Below are 18,678 nucleotides of genomic sequence, written 5' to 3' on the forward strand. Positions count from 1 at the left end.
TTCAAAATTATTAACGACTAACAACACAGACATCATGATTATTACTAATCTCCAATACGAAATTTTACAATTTCATAATAGGCCATCAGAAAATATTTCGCTTCTTTTCTGTGTTCATTCTTTATATCTTTATATCTATACTAACACTTTTTTATTTTGTAACAATATAGGTACCTGTGTGAAATCGGATTTTTATCATCAAAAACAAAATATCACAATAAACTAAATGCTAAAGTAGGTACACGTATCCAATTCTCGTCTATTGAACCGAAACATGAATATGAAAAACAAATAATTTACAATTTACGTTATTTTTTATGAGACTATTGATTTAAATAAATGTATTATTAAATTCGTTGACCAATATATAAAAAATGTAGTTCTGACAAGTTCAAAAACCTTGACTGTTTCATAGAAGTCGTCTATAATATAAGTTTGCGTAATACGTAAAAAATAGTTATTGGCCGTAAATGGTGATACCCTTCGTGACAATAGCCAGGAGAAAATCTCACAGTCACAAAACTGTTTTCAAATATCAATGTGTCAGTTACATCTATGTTATAAATCACAATCAACTATTACATCTATGATGCTGCGCATAATTACAAAACCATATGTAAAAAGACACGAGAAACGGTTGAACTGTTTGTTACGATTGTGGTGTCGATAACCGCATCACCACTAAATGCCAAGAAACTGCAAAATTTACAGCTATGAATATAACAACTTGCCATCATTTTTTCATTTCTAGTACACCACTCGGACGGCCTTATCATCTTAACATTCAAAACTATGTACCTGTACTTCACCGGAACATTCTTTGCGACAGTCACGCAATCTACCTTTCGTTCACCTTAAGCACCGAGCTATCCAAATATCTTAATGATTTTAAACCACTGTCATTTTTTTATCTCTCACTGCTCTCTACCATTTACTTACATATCATTCTGGAACTTGAATGTAATACTCTAACTTTATCTCTAAATTAACAGCCTTATTCTTTCTTCTACTCCAATTCTTTCTTCCTGAATTGTTCTTATTTTTCTCAATGCACTTTTACTTTTTTATTTTTTACTTTAATTAGCCCTAAAAAAGCGACAACGCTGTTAATTTAATGTAATGACATAGTGATTCGGTACATTGTTCATGATCAAATTGGATTGTTGAAAATGCATGGTTCAGAAACTATAAGAATAAAATGAAAGATATAGTATTTTTCCGTTGTTCTTTTAATTAAATGTAAGTTAATTGTGTCCGACATAAAAAACTTTATTGATTATTAGTTAAATATCTATTTCGTTGATTAGGAATTTTCTCGTTTGCTCTAATTCTTACTATATAATATATGTGTTAGATTTGTTTCCATTATAAACATTATTTTTTGGTTGGCATGATTATTATAATATATAATATTACTTTATAGTGAAAAAGATATGAAATAAACCAATATAGTACGATTTATAATACACTGATATCGTATTCTAAAATTACAAATATATTTGTATGTATACAAGTTTTATTCTTTAGCTATTGCATTTAGTTTTCATATAAAAATAGATTACCAAATGGCCTCTTTCTGTTTCTGAAAGCATTTGAAAAAAAAAAATAACATATGTTTTTCGAATATACATAATATATCATTAAGATTGAATCGTGTTGCACCATACTAATAATATAATAATTAGCTTAAAGATTACGTAAATATACGTAAATGTAAAATACATTAGTGAGTTTGAATTCATTAATTACAACCTATTCAAGTGTAGCATTCGAATTGGTGGCAATAAAGAACTCATATTGATGTTTACAAGTTTATAATCTTTGCATATTCACATGTGATCTAATAAAATCGTGTTTTAATTTTGACATTCCCCCGAGATTCGTTAGGAGGTAAAAAAATAATATTGTATTAACCTTATTTCGTGGGTGTATTATATCATTCGTATATACATTTTAGTACACGATTCCCAATTTAGATGATAATTTATTGTGACTTCGTGTATAAACACATGCAGATGCAGTTGTGACGAAAACGAAATACCTGTATGGATTAATTTAGTACATTAATTTCCCTAACCATGCATAATAATAACAGTAACATCATCTCGTCTTAGCTCGAAAAATCATGAAACGATTTTCAATTTATTGTGCTTGTAATAGTTTTTATGCACCGACAATAGTATTACACCAATACTGTGCGTGATAAACGCATAACAATTATAATTCAAAACAACAACGTTATCCCGTACGACATTTTTATAATTTATATGATGAAGTCAAAAAAGTATTATTATTTATTATACTAGTTATCTTACGTGAATTTACAATAGTAACGATTTTTCTAAATATATTTTATTGTAATTATTTTTTAATTATTTTATTCTTTAATTCAAAAGCCGAACGGTTGAAATTGAATTATATTTTTTATGCTTTCCAAAATTTGATAATATTGTTCGTTTTTTTTTTTTTATATATATATTAACGATGAGAGGTAAAAATAATACATATGAGTTTGCAATATACATATAAGTATGTGATATGTATTGCATACCATAAACAAGTACGTCATTCAATGATACAAAAGTATAGAATGAAAAATCATAGCTGCAATTAGGTTTTTCCCCGGTAACGTTATTATTTTGGCTTACAACTTCAATGTAATAATTATTTCATAATCGATTAAAATTAACATTGCAGATATGTCGACATTTTCAAAAATTTTTCTTACCAAACACTGTAATACAGTCTATGAAAGGTACTTTTAGCATTGAAAACTAAGTAAATAACTTAAATATTTAACGAATTATTATAAATTTAGAAAAAAATGTTCATTATACATGTATATAACACTATTTATCTAGTATTTATTTATTCCTCATATAGATTCGGAAAACATTAAATATACTTACACGATTAAAATTATTACAATTTTTTCAATATTTTTATATTCAGTTTTATTATTTTATTTTTATTGTAAACGATAAATACTCCTTATCAAAATTGTAACCTACTCAAAACCCTAGAACAAGGCCTAAAAAGAAACTAATCCAGCGACCTGTAGCAATTAAATTTCTCATTCATTTTTTGAATAAATTAAATAAGAAATTATATGAGGGTGTTACTAGTGAGACTCTTATCCAATGAAATTCTTCATATTAATTCTCTTAATTTTATGGTTATAGCTACTGATTGATATATTGTATACGATGTAAATTTATCTTTTAATAAATACAATTAAAAAAAATAAGCACTATTGCCGCAAAAATTGAAAAGAAAATGGATGTGTCCGCATACTAATTGTATCATGTTCAATAAATATACCAAAATAGATTCTAATCGTAAAATAATAAATATAATGTACATTTGTAGAATATTATAAATAAATTAACACAGTCTTCTCATAGTCTTATAATTGTTGTAGTATCAGCCTTTTTCAATATACAGTTTTTATTATTCTAATATTAGTATAATACATACAGGAAAATAATATTTACTTGAATATTAATTTTAATTTCTCAATATATTTATTTTTATATTATTTTGAACTATCGGATTATTTTATTAAAAAAAAAAAAAAAAACTCTGAAATGAAATAAACTCATACATTTAAGTTAAATAAGAAACCTTATTTTCGAAATTGAAAAATATAAAATAATATAAAAAATAAAAAAAATTAGCAAATAAGCAAATGTAATATATACACATCAACGTATATTTACTTCTTAATAATATAAATAATTTCTAGTTAATATTTTGTTACAATACATGAAACCAAATGTAACCGCTATGATCTTAGTTTTATTAAAAAATGTCACGTCAACGAGTTATATTTTTTAAATACCTTTATATGATACAGATTTTCATGATGGTATAAAATGTTAAAATTACAGTTTATAACATATTCAACTCGAAAGAATGTTATAATCAAAAGGTCAATGTAATCATACACGAAGAACTTAATATATTTTCGAAATGCCTAGGGTTATCAATTTAGATGTTTGTCATTATAGAATACCCGTTATAACGTTTTTATGTAAAAATTATATTTTATGATTAAACAAAATTATTTTCAGATGTGTATATTATATAGATCATATTTCTTGTTAAAAATTGGTTTTAAAATTACCGCAAATAACTGTAATGGAAATTATAATTTATTTATTTATTTATTTTTAAACTGTGTGTTTTTAGTCACAAATTACAAGTAGTTTGAGTAAATTTATTTCAAGCGTAATACTTTGCAAAAGTTTTAAATTCAAAAAGTAAGAAAAATAAATAAATAATTCATATTAAATATAAAACAAAGCTGTTGTTTTTGTTTCTAGTAAAACAAGAAATTACAATATATTTAATTCTATAAATAAAACGATGATAAATAAACAAAAAATTGTTTTAATGCTCAAATCCTTACAAGAAAATATAACAATTTCGAAGAACAATGCCTGTACACCTAGAATATAAAATGGTAAAAAAAAATAAAAACATCATTTTCATAAAATTATAATTAAAAATAAAAATAAAAATATTCTCTAATTTATCCAGAATTTAAAATTAAACTGGTTAATATTTTAATAGAAACCATATAACAACGTAATTGTGGTAATCCGTTTACGATCGAACCGTATTCTTATTTACAAATTTAAATATTAACGAATTGCAGTATACTGAATCGCTAGGTCATTAAGAAAACTAGTTTTCTGAAAACTCCCACAATTTTGAAGTATTTTATTGATCATCAATGATTATACTAAATTTTAATATAATTAACTTTGTTTACTATTTGTAACTCATATCAAAAAATAATCAGTCATTTACCTAAGAAAACAATTGTGTTTCTTACTCAGATATTTAACTCTATAATTCAATTATTTGTTATATGTATATATTAATTATAATAATTATTACCTTACATCCATATTTTATGGAAATATTCAACCATCATTCTTATTCTAAGACATAATAAAAAATGCACTTGTTCTTCGTCGTACAAACCAATAATCCTCTTCCCAATTTCGTTTAAAATATTTGAGAAACTGTTACTAAAACGTTTCTAACCATAGTTAATGATACAAATATTATACCAAGCTCCTTATTTGGATTTCGTAATAGCCATTTCACTATACATAAAGAGCTAGTTGACAATATTTAATTCATCTTAGAGGAAAAGTTCTACTATACTAATACCTCCCCCAACATTTCACAAACGTTCGACAGGGTAAGGCGCGCAGATTTACTTCTGTCAATAATTTATACTGGTTTACCTCAAGGCGGAGTTGCTGGTCCACTACTCTTCAATATGTTTATCTCCATCCAAATTCACTTGTTTCTCAAATTTCATCCATAACCATACCAGATGATATTTAAAAATGGTTTAAAAGGCAGTGATGGCGTGACCTAATCATATGCATATGTATAAAAGATAAATTAAATATTTAAATATAAACGTATGATATAATAATTATATCGTTGAAATACCTATAATGGGAAAGTTCTTCAATCGTTATTCTATACTTCTATTATTTCATTTATATAGCTTATTGTTTTAATTAATATAGGTTTTTTAAAAAAATTTAAAATAATGTCAAAAAAAGTATTAAAAAATAATTGAATAACTGAAACGTAATATATAAGTATTACATTACATTAAATATTACAGTGCATTAAAAATATAAAAATAAGAGTATGCATCCCCGTGTCTTTAAATTTCTGTATATTTTATAACATATAGGTACACATTTTTTTAAAGTCTAAAATGAAGCGCTAGCTTTTCTTAGGATTTATATTAATACATTATTTGTACATCCCTAGATCTTTTATTCTTTCAGTAGACATTCATTTCAAAAACATAGCAGTTAATTGAAAGACGAAATCCTATTAAATAACATTGAATTATTATTTTTCGGGGAACATGTTTTGCATTTCGTGTGAGTATTTAATTTTCAGAAACAGTCAAAAAATTATGCAAATAGCGATCAAATTTACCATTTATCTGAATTTAACCAAACCAAGTATTTTAAAATTAGATTACTATAATAGAAATTAATTTATTAAAAATCAAAAACAGTGGTCAAACCTCGTAGCTAGACTTGCTCGTATCATTTTCTACAAGTTATATACGTCAAAAATACCATCTTCTATTGCAATGGTCAATTTTTCAACAAAAACTACGACGCTAGAACTTAAAGTATTCAATAAAGAGAAATATTTCCGCTGATGAATAGAAATACCGATTTTGATTTTCGCGTCCTCACATTTTTATTTTAATATCATTGGCGAAACAACTGGAAATTATTCCCTAAAATGTACTTTATTTTTTTATGATTTACAATTATGAAATTAAATATCACATAAGGTTATTATATAAGTGAACCTTTCTATGTATTAAAATAGCGTTATGGTAGTATATCTTACAAATTTCATAATTAAATTATTTGTATAAATATTATTTAGTAAATAATATGTTGATAATGTTATTCATTACGTGTTGCATAACATAATTTCGAAAACATCATATTACAGTACTACGAGAAGTAATTGTTTATATTTAAATTTTATTTTTTTTTTCTCTTGATGGTCAATTCTAAAGTAGTTAGCGGAAATACTTTATTCTACTAAGTTATTGTAGTATGAAAAAAAATAAAATAAAATAAAATTGTTAAGTTTTTTTTTAAATATTACATATTCCAAGATAATAAAAAAGGTAATGGGAGTTTTTAGTGAATTTAAAACGCCAAATTATGTATCTATATTTGTTGCTAACGTATAAAAGACCATATAAGAAACATATTTTTATGGGCAAACCATTTAAAAAAAGTAGTTTGAAAATAAAATAAAACATTAGAATGCACATATCTTTATCTATACATAAAATTAGGTCTATAATTTTATAGCGAATATCTTGAAGAAACTATACTATATTTTAACACACTAAACCAGATATTAGTAACTGTATTTCAGTAACTCAATGATTTTTTTTTTTTTTGTTTATCAAGGTTAATCCACTACATATCACAACATTTAAATCGTATTGTGTTTAATATAATTTAACATCCATTACTTACCTTCAGTGTTTGTATTAATCTACTGAACAGTCTAAATGATAATTATTGTAATAGGTTTTTTGTCCGTGCCGTTATGTACAAGTATACTATCGAGTAGACGATCGACTTTAATGAAAAACATAACTTTCCTAACGAAATGTAAAAATTATCGTTGTTTAAAAGTTTTCTTTAAACTAGTCAACTATGAAATATATTTTATAATTGTTCCGGAGATATTTTTAAAATAAAACCGGTAAAATTGTAGATCATGGTAGATATTGTTTATACAAAATCTACTTGTCTGTTTGCTTGCTTATAAATATATCTGTGTTAATATTGAAAATACTTCTTTTTTCGATATTTTTTTTTATATTATAAATTATATTACATGCATTGTAACTAAAATCATTCAAATATTTCTAAAAATTGTTTAGTTTTTGCTACGATAATTTTCATGGTTGTACATTAATCGAAATCCGATTGTTTTATTTTTTATACATTATTCTTCCTTGTACTTTAACAAAAGTATTCAAGCACATTTTATGTAAACAATTGAGTTTTGTTTTATTTATTTATTTTTTTATTAGCTTTTAGTAACTATTTAGGTCGAAATCATTTAAATGTTTATCGCATAATATTCTGATGATTTAATGTACATACGGCAGTAAACATTTTCGCACGATGTTATAAACGGAGTCGTCTTCATACAGTGATAATAAATAAATAATATACTTACAATTATGTTTTCGGACTTTGTTCAAGACGTAGAGTTTGTCGAGTTATTTCCCCATCACATCCCTGGAGAGTGCAGTTGTAACGTAGGAGGTGCTTGTACATTTATTCATTGCACCCATCCAATAGCAGACCTTGCTCTCAACAACAATCGTACAGAGACGAAACCAATTAATTTACTTTGCATGACAGAGTAAAGTGTGAAAGACAGACGAGCGTAAAAATTATTGAACAGCGTAATAGCTGAATGGTGATGGAATAAATCAAAACACACGTAGTAGTTTAACTTTCTCGAACGTTATTATAATAATTGTGTTTGAAAACCAAATCAAAACCGAAGCTGTTCGTATCACTCGTGTATGCACTTGAGAGGCATTTATATTATTTTTATACTTTTCCATCAAAACACAGTACATTTTTAAAATACACGACGAAGGGAACGGATATTTCACTCAAATGAAATTCAAAAATCCCAAATTTCCGTACCGTCAAAAAATCCATTTCACCCCAACAACTAGAAAATCACGCGAATCGATTTTCTCTATAAATGGTTTCGTATACGAGACCGACTCCATTTCGTCGGTTTTTCTTTTTTTCTTTCGAAAATTGGAATTCGTACACGACGAAATGCGTTCCACCAGCGCAGCGACCTTTCGGGCCATGTGAATTTATAGCTGTAAATCTTAACGTTTTTGTTGTTTACCCTAACATGCTATACAAGGGACAGCATTACTTGTAAAACTGTTTTCGATTCACGTGTACGTACACATCTTATGCGTTGGTGAGACTATATGTGCGTCGTGTTTATTTGTGTATTTTCATTTTATTTTATTTATAAATTTATTTTTTTTTTCGACTCTACCGGCCAATATTCTAAGACTAGACAAAATAAAATGTGTAAACCATTTCAAACGAAAGGAAGGAAAAGAAAATCGTGTGCCCCGCACGAATACCGTAACGATTCGTGGCGCAAAATTGATTTCTATACGGTAACATGGTTTGTGAATTCGGGTTATCGAATTTGCGGGAATAATGTAAAATTGACGGTCGATAAAACGACTTCGGGCTCGTCAATAATTAGTATGTGGTTTTATATATATTTGATAACAGCTCGATCGTAAAAACGACAAAAATGTTATCGGGAATGGAGATGGACATCACGTGTTCATGATTTTGTAACATCTCGCACTTTCAACGTGGGAAACGAAATCCTAGTCCGGACATACAGTCTTTATTCTGCTGTTTATAAGAAGATTCATAAGTTTTTTATGCTGGGTGAAGGACATTTTGTTGTTAAGAAGATTAAAAATCATAATGCTTATGTTGTTTACGACACCATCACCTAAGAGAAACGTGGTATTATTATAATATAGGTTTTCTTCTTAAGGTAGGTTTTCTTCGCCAGTATATCAAACCAATCCCTAGGAAAATCTCAACCGCTTAATCCATTTATAACATTCGTTGATAGTTGAGTCATATGTCGATAATTCATAGGTTAATATTCGGACCACTATGTGTTAAGATTTATCTTGTCTACTCGATAGTTCGAAATTATCCTGTACATTCGCCGTATTAGAATCAGATGCATATATTTATAAAGACGTTAAATTTAAAATCTGTGGATAACTGTTACCCTTTTTTTTAATCATAGATGCCTAAACATTTGCGGTATCAAACATTTACAAGGGGTTCTGTAAGTTCAGAAATAAGTACTTTACAATTATATTCTGAATTTACAATGATTGTTATCATTAGGAGACAAAATTTATCCATCCGAGCGTTCACAATCAAGACACTTCCGAGTGTATTGTTGTTTATTTTAGTCGACTCATTGTTTTTTTGTCTCCGTACTCGTTTTGTGTAATTGGCGTAATTGACCGGAACTGCACGCGATTATTACAATCATATATCCACTGTACGGGGTATTGGCTAATAAAAATAGAAACCAGGTTGTCATTACAAGAGGTACCATGACTGTCTTTGTAGAGTTTTTGTAGAGTTTTATCCACCATCGCAACAACACCATGGTCAGCTGAACTGGAGACTTTTCCGGTGCGTCTCCAGAACAACGCTCTTGAAACGCGGGCGTAGGATGATATGTGTATTTATAATTATAATTAATAGCTTAGTATATTTTGGCTGGTATCTCTTTTTATGTTCTTTTTTTTATTATTGGCTTTATATTTAAAATTATTTTTTATTATGAAGTTAAAAAACCGAGGCCCAGACACGGCATCACTCACGAGGGTATGATTATTATAAATATGAGATATAAAAATATAAGTCTGTGTTCTGATTCTTCGCAAAGTCACCCTTCTTCGTATTATTATTATTCTCATTAAATTTATTTTGTTTTTATTTTATTTTGTCCGATTTTTATGCCAGAAAAAAGTTTTCTTGACACCAATTTAATATATTGTAATGTTTTTAACTATTTCTTTAATTTTTGTATTTTTCTCCGCTAGGTTTCTTATCCTAGTTCCCATATATTGTAAAAATAAAAAATAGGAAAAGAAGGACAAAAAATCCTATATTCTCCGACAAACGCCTCGGCTATAGGTTGGTGACCCCATACGACCCGTCACATAACGCTCCACTTATTTGGACCACGTTGAAAGTGCGAGACGTTACAATGTATACGAATCCGATGCAGTGCATTACGATTTCGCGGTATCCATTGTTATAATAGTGTTGCTGTTCTTGTGCTTTTATTTTCCAACGACGGTTCATTCCCTACGTACACGTGTTATAGTTTTGAGATGCATAAAATGTATTAAATTTGCGCATACAGTTACTACGAAAGTGAAAGATTTGTATAGATTTTCGCTTAGGTGAATAAAACACATCATCTGTATAATGTAATAATTTTATTCCGATTGTAAAAAGAGAAACGTTGATACCGAGAAATATTATGTCGCAGCGTTTGCATAATTTTTAATTACTTCACTAATTAATTATACTCGACCTGAATACGCGTACGAATCTTTTAACCTCGGTCTCACGCGTTTCTGGGATTTTTACTTTTCTGGTTTTGAATTAGTAAACAAAGAATATTCAAGTGTGCCCGGGGGACATTATGCTTGATATAAGATCAGGATTACTCAATTTTCCAGCTTTAAGAGCGAAGAAATTGTTATCCATTTAATTATTCATTCAAAATGTATTTCAAAGTGTTATCGCAAGGGTAGAATGTCCGAAATTCAGTAGCTTATCGAAAGAACGATCCTTTTGCACGTAGGTACAAACAGTGCATACAATATTGCTTGCTAAAGTTGCGATAATATATTCCTTTTGTAAACCTATAAATAATAGTTTATAATAAAACAATTTTACCGACCATAATAATAGGTACCTAATAAAAAATAAAATTATAGTTTACTTGTTTTTGTGGACTAACACAAAATAAAAATGACAAGATTAGTTTTCATAATCAAAATCCAAATACTTACTTAAGATACCAATTAATATTTCAAGTTTAAAAAAATTAAGAATAGTGTAAGAATATAAATAATGGATGATCTCTTAAATTATGGTCACTTACAGGATTTATCTTACAGGAATTAAAATAAATGATACTCGTATAAATCAATAACAATTAATTGAATCGTCAAATATGTTCATAAAATTTTCAAATGTTGCCTATGACAGTGGAGCAATAATTTCCTTTCTTTCAGTTAATTATCATTATGACTGTATTATTTACTGTTTAAATTTATTATGATAAAATATTTCAAATTTTCGCATATGAATACTATAGTTAACTATAATATTTATTGTTAATTTCATATAAACTCTTGGTCTTCGTCTATCAAGTACTTTAGATACCACAATTAAAAAATGTGTTTTCCTTTAAGAATTGTATCAACTCATAAATTGTTTGAACGAATTTATAATTGGTAACTCGAAAGTTCAACTTACATCATAGTTCGTTATTAGATAGTTATATTATCGAAGCCTTACTGAGTGTAATATACATTAACAAAACGTATTTATTTAACTAAACAACCGCTGCTAAGATATAGATATATTAAGTAATAATTAGGGCTATAAAATAGAAGATTAATGAGGAAGATATAATATTGATTATTTGTATTATTTGTAAAATTGAGTATTTTATTACCATAAAATAGTAATGCCTACTGTAAATGAGAGCTTTCATGTCAGGCGAACGAATTTTCGTTTGTTAAATACATTGTTTAGGTCGTTAAAGTTCTATTAAATAGCAAAGGAACGAACAAACGACAAGATCAAACGAAAATCCTTAACTAAATCACGAACTGAAATTGAGATAAAATCAAGATACCTTTGGTGACCGTATAAAGAGTGCAATATATTCACTTGTACATAATATAATAACAAATATTGTATTGAACTCAACACGTTTCTTTATTTGTTGTCGATGAACATTAATATATATATATATATATATATATATGTATATTAAATATAATAATAATAATAATAATTAAATAAAAAAAACAATTTATAATTGAATATATTTAAATTTACATATACAGAAACACATATATAGTTATAAATTTTTCGTTTGACTCGCTGTGTTAATAATACCAATTGCGATGAGATGATGGTGTGGACTGCGGCAGGAAGCGTGATGTATATATATATAGATGACGATGGACTGACGGTGGTGTGGACTGCGACAAAATGCACGGCGGTTAATAAATAGACTTTGTGTGAAATATGGAGTAGGGATAACGTAGAGGGATATGGTATTGCGTGTGTGCTTCCCTAATCAGCCCGACAGTACGGATTACTCCGTACCCAAGAGCGATAAGTAAACACACATCAAGAGGAACGGTTGTATATAGGATCAAGTATACAGGTTGGGCAGCCCGACAGTACGGATTTCTCCGTACCCAGAGCTTTAAATCTTTAATATATTATTACAAGGATTGGGCATTGTTGATTTTTCTCTTCGGAAACGTGACCTTATGTGTATGTATGCTGGTGCCGATTATATGCCGAATTCTGTTTTCTATCGTTGTAGATTGACATTTGCATAATTCCTTGTTTAATAGTTTCATCTCATAATTTTAACAAACCCATAGATTTGGATTTCCTCTTTCTATTTCCTATATTTAGATTCCTATATATTAAGAATCTTCTTTCCTCAAATCATACATAATGTTACATTAAACTTGTGTCAAAATGCACTCTCTGTTGGTGCTCTGTTCTATGTTACTGACGGTTGAATATGAACAAGGTGGTGCGTAGCGAAGTTTGACTCGAATCTGAATAGTATGCTACGTTGTACCAAAGGTGACCTTCTGTGGTATAATCGTTACAATATGTGTGTGCACGATTTCAGAAAATTTTGAAACCGCAATACGTATTATATTATTATAATCAGTTAATTTGGACACAATATTTTCAATCATTTTTTTTCCAATCATATTTATTTCTTTGTTTTTTATCTTGAGTTGATCTCCATTAGTTTAAAACCTTTACTTGAATAAATATTCACGATAAATGTACTAATTTTTTTTTATCGTTGTGCTATTCTTATAGATTATTGTAATTTTAAATGTTTTAGTATTCAATAATATTTTTATCTTAAACTCGTACCATAAGTATAGATGTGATGAGCTTATGTCAACATTTTCTTAGATGATAAGATATCGTGTTGTGAAATTGCAACTTACCAATTGAAAAAAAAATCATTATACGCTCACGAACCATGTCTTGGTGACTTGTACATTTCCATCGAATCACGTTAAATACTAAATAAATTTACTATAAATGTAATATTTAGTGTGTACAATTGTACACATTGCACGCATAAGTTTTTTTTTTTTTAATTCATAACATTTTTTTAGTCCGTAAAGTTTCAAACTTTTATGCGTGTTACGAAAAATTGCTGTTACCGCTTCTAACTTTTATCTCAGCAGATCTGTACTATACTCCAGCACCACGTTCCATAATAGTTTCTAATTTGTTTTTAAAAAATATTTCTCAACAGAGTTTATAATGTTCTGTAATTTTAGCATTACATTATTGCTACTACTGAATATATAGGTAGGTACACTATCATGTAATAGAGTTATAATTAACACTCGTTTACGTTAAATAATACTTTTTGCAGCTCATCGAATGACTTTGATGGGAAAAAAAATGTTATCGTAAATATACTCACCACACACACACACATACATACACACATACAAGTAACGCGGTGCCGAGTTTATTTAAATAAATACACAGTTTTTTGTTTTTTCTCTGTGGATTTCATAAAACGCTTCAACACTAATGTATTCAACAATAGATACCTACCGTTTTAATTTGTAAGCGAACTAATTCAATTTTTTTTTTTTTTTTTAGAGGCACCGGTAACTTATAATTTATTTTTTTTATAACTAAAGTTTTCAGTAAGTTTTCTTTGCAAAAGTGTTTTGTGGAAAAAGTAACAAGGAATTCACGGTTCGTGTTTGAAGATATTTCCGTTTTATTTGGCTTAAAAACAACAAAAAACACTTAAAACATGAATTAAAGAGAACAATATTTTTATGCGGTGTAGCGTTAAAATATGCGCTTTAGTTAGCCCAAACTTTATTAAGAAATCCACCAGCTCTATGCGCTTTGTTGATCTTGTGTATAAAAAGCAGAGGGATAACGTTATACTATTCAACTAGGTTTTTCCCCCCCCCCCCCCCGTTTTGATATAATGTTGGTTTGTTATTGTGTTGAAACCGATAGTATTTTCACTCGATTTGAAACTGTCAAGTTATAATGCACAAATGAAAACCATTTTCGGTCGAAACGAAAATGTAAACGTTACTAACAACCGTTAATATTATTCACGTTTTGGTCTTATACAGAAACGTTGTCAATCGAACATGTCGAGTGAATTATTGCTTCTTTTTTCTGCGAAAATCCGATCCGTACGACATTTGACTACGGTGTCAATGTAATATGTTGGTAAAAGAATGATTCAACATTAAATCACCGATCATGTACACAATATCGTATGGTTCGAATCTGGTCGCATGGATATAGAATTTGTAGATCTGAGGTTTTCCATTTTGCAATAACATGCAGAATGTTGAAGCGGTGATAATATTGTAAATCGATGCTCGACTGGTCGGTGTTTGGAATGGATTGAATCCGGGGTCCATCCGTCGTCGTTGATGTCCCTGCAAATATTGACTTCAAAAACATTTTCCATCGTTCTGATAACATTTTGTGGTATGATTATCAAGTACGGGGGAGAGGGTAGACGACCATGTACAGTCCATTCATATCTCATGTAAATACACCCCATTATTTCATCTTTCTCGGGGTGATGGGAGGAGGAGTCGGATTCGGTCGGAATCACCGATCACATGTTCTTGGCAACCACGTGTTTACATATCGGTAACGTACACAGTCGAACGGACTTGGCGGTCAGGTTGTATCAATCAACCCACAATAATCATAATTCGTTCAAACGCACACGAGCCCGGAAACGGATTTATACAAGTGCTGACGGACGGTGACGAGCAAACAATGATATATATATAATCGACATAGAATCATTATGTAGACGCATCGATCCTACAATAACAAAAAAAGAAATAATACGTAAAATTATGAAGGGTCTTAAACCAAACATTATAAGATACTTAGGACTAATAGAAAATAATTCTGTAAAAGATCTTAAATACAATAAATGCAAATACGAAAAAATAGAATTTATGGTCACTGGTGAAACTAATCAATTAACTATAGATAATACGTATTATATCGGCTAAATCTAGTAAGATTTTTTTGTTTTTTTTCATTAAAATATAATTGTAACGTATAGGTTTCTAGTCTAGTTAATGGTCGACTTGAATTATTGTCTAAATCCAGTAATTAATTTATTATTGAACATTACATACGAGTAGAGACGGTTTAACGGAACGGTAACGAAAAAATGAAGGACGGAGAAGGAGAAAGAAGGAGTAAAAACGATTATTTATGAGCTAGGAAATGCTTTCTGAAACTGACCATAAGGATTAAATCGAGTGTTCAGTTATTACTTAGTCAGGTATTAAGTGCACGTACGTCCACTACGTCTGTATGTTGTTGTTCACCACGTATAATCATATTCCATTAGGCGAAACTAAATTAACTTATTGGGCGAAAAGAAAACCCATACAAAAAATACGCAGTTATTATCATATTAGCTACTAAAATGCGTATAGATTCACTTACAACTTCGGACATTATAATCTCAGCGTAGGCTTACATCCTTCGTTACTCGTACAATATCTGGTCGGTCCGCCGAAGAAATCGAAGAAAAAAAAAATGAATAAACAATAGAGTTGCATCGTATAATAATGTTTATGTAATATAATATATTCATATTTGTACTCACGTTTCACACCGATCAACCTTTGTCTTACGTTCGCGATCTACGTGCGTTCGCGGTGCGCGTTATATTATCACATGGGCCACCCTTGCATTTGGATTTGAGTGTCGACCGGCAGCGAGTGTACACGGAATATGATCGCGGTAGTATATTTAGACGAGTGTAATTCGATATAATTCAATCGAACGCATTGTGCGAAGATTTATCGATGTGTCTCTTTATGAGTGTGCACCGGTTCAACGTTTGTTTATGACCATATTATATATTATATTCTACTTATACACGTTGTATTATTACACGATGAATAATTAATCAACTGGAATTTCGAGATTCTTCGAAATCAATACGTGTCGTATTTAAATATTTAATCACGTCGCCATTGTCGTCCATCGAGTGACTGTACGGTTCTCGTACCCGTGGGACGTAAACGCGAATATAAAATTAGTTCAAAACATTACTGAACAAGTATTAAATGGCTAGTATAACGGGTTATTTGCCCGGAGTCGAAAACATTATAAATTACATAATTTAATAATTCTAGCGCAAAACGTTATGTAAAAACACGTGAAGTCATATAACGTTCTATTCGTCCCTTGTGAATTCGTAAAAACATAGTCGAACGGGATAGTATGTATATATATAAATTTTTTTTTTTTTTACGACAGCTTACGACGTTAATAATTTATTATTTTAGAATTTAAACGTTTCGGTGACTTTCGATTGCAAAATAACTGCATTATGGTAATTCGTTTGATTGAACACATAAGTTATTGGACTTTATAACAACCGAGCAAAAACATACAATTTTAATGTATTTAAAACATTATTTTAAATGTTTTTCTCTACAAATACAATTATTTGTTGTGAAAACCGTGTATAAAATATAATTGCTTTTTTTTCTTTAAATAATACGTTGAGCGTGTGTGTAAACTGAGAAAAAAATTATGATAAAAAAAAAAAAATAAAAAGCTTTTATAGAAAATCTGATATAAAACGTTTTGGAAAACACACTGAATAGTAAATACTATAATTAAAAAAAGGACCATAAAATTGTTAAAATTTAAAAACGTTTAAGTTTTTTTCTTTATTTTCGTTACATATTTTTTTAGAGGAAACATATTCAAATACATGTAACAGTGTTTATACAATTATTAGCTACATAACTATTTTTAAAATTAAGATCGATTAATTTATTTTTCCTCGTATATAGTGAATTTATCGTTTAAATAATTGTTATATTTGTATTGATATATCAGTATGTACAGTTTGAAAATAGTATTTCGGGTGTTAACGATTGGGAATAAAAATGATGAACAATATATTTATTATAACATTTTTTAATTTAAATTTTACTTAAACTGATATATTATTCAAAATATACTTGAAAACAAGTAGATAATTATTTTAATTTAATAATACGCATTAACTATGGTCAATGTATGGAAAAAATGATAACCACAAACTTTTAATTTGATGAAATATCCATTTGAATACATTATGGATTCGTATATAAATGAATGTCAGTCAAAATTGATGTATTGCTCTCCGTTAACATAATGTGTGTACGGATGATAATATAAGATAAAAAATTTCCGCCACGGGTGTCAAATTACTCCAATCATTGTTAAGATCTTTAAGATGGTAAGATTTTTAAAATTATTATTGGTTGGTTGGTAATGTATTTAACTATTCACTTTTATTTGGAAATTATTTGTAAAAAAAAATTATTTGTAAATTATTTTTAATTATTTAATAGTACGTCCGGAAAATTATGCTCAAAAGAAAATGAAAGAAAAATATACCTATAAAGTATACATGATCGTTATTTTCATAAAATCGCATACAACGAAGAGAAAATTAACAATGAACACATTTCATGAAAATCGTTGTTTCTTATTAAATTATTCGCACTATTATTCGCACAAGAAAATTATCGGTTAATAAACATTTTCGAGTGTATTATAATATGAAAACTAGTGTACAATATTGTAACAAGCTAGTACCTATATTATTATGTGAAAAAAATGAAAACTCTAATACATTATTGTAATTGTGATGTACAGGTGTCCCAAGATGGTTCGACAAATGGAATAACTTTTGTTCTGTTTATTATTTTTAACTTTTTATTATTTATTTTTTTTTTTTTAATAAATAGGTACATAAGACTTGTACAACAACAAAATTGTATTAAAAGATTTTTGTGATATTTAGCATTCAAATTTAAAAATGTTAATTTTTTTTTTTCCATAAGCTTTAATTAATATTAGTATATAATTTTTTATCAAATTAATTATATTTGTTACTTAAATTTAGCTATACTCACGCAAACGATAATACTCGTAATAGTAATTATATTTTTTTTATATTTTGTATTAAAAAAATTTAATTTTGAAAATTTTTTTTTTTTAATCATATAGTATTAAATAATAATGATTTTTGAAATTTATTTTTATTTTTATTATTTTATTCAATTTTAAACTTACCTGTTTGGTATAATATTTGTTTAATTGTTTCCTTTCAGGAAACTTTTCAAGGTATAATTTAGAAATTCTCAAT

At 28.2% G+C, this 18,678-nt stretch overlaps 1 long non-coding RNA gene across 1 annotated transcript; it reads right to left on the reverse strand.

Moving 5' to 3' along the window:
- Window positions 1-14,269: 14,269 nt before the first annotated feature.
- LOC112692792 lies at window positions 14,270-16,341 on the reverse strand. The gene is made up of 3 exons (XR_003149435.1): window positions 16,129-16,341; window positions 15,966-16,022; window positions 14,270-15,323 (listed from the first exon to the last, which is right to left on the reverse strand). It is a non-coding gene; the product is annotated as an uncharacterized LOC112692792 (long non-coding RNA).
- Window positions 16,342-18,678: the final 2,337 nt, after the last annotated feature.

The sequence above is a fragment of the Sipha flava genome, unplaced genomic scaffold (genome assembly GCF_003268045.1).
Source record: "Sipha flava isolate LNK unplaced genomic scaffold, YSA_version1 76_pilon_pilon, whole genome shotgun sequence".
Taxonomy (NCBI): Eukaryota; Metazoa; Arthropoda; class Insecta; order Hemiptera; family Aphididae; genus Sipha; species Sipha flava.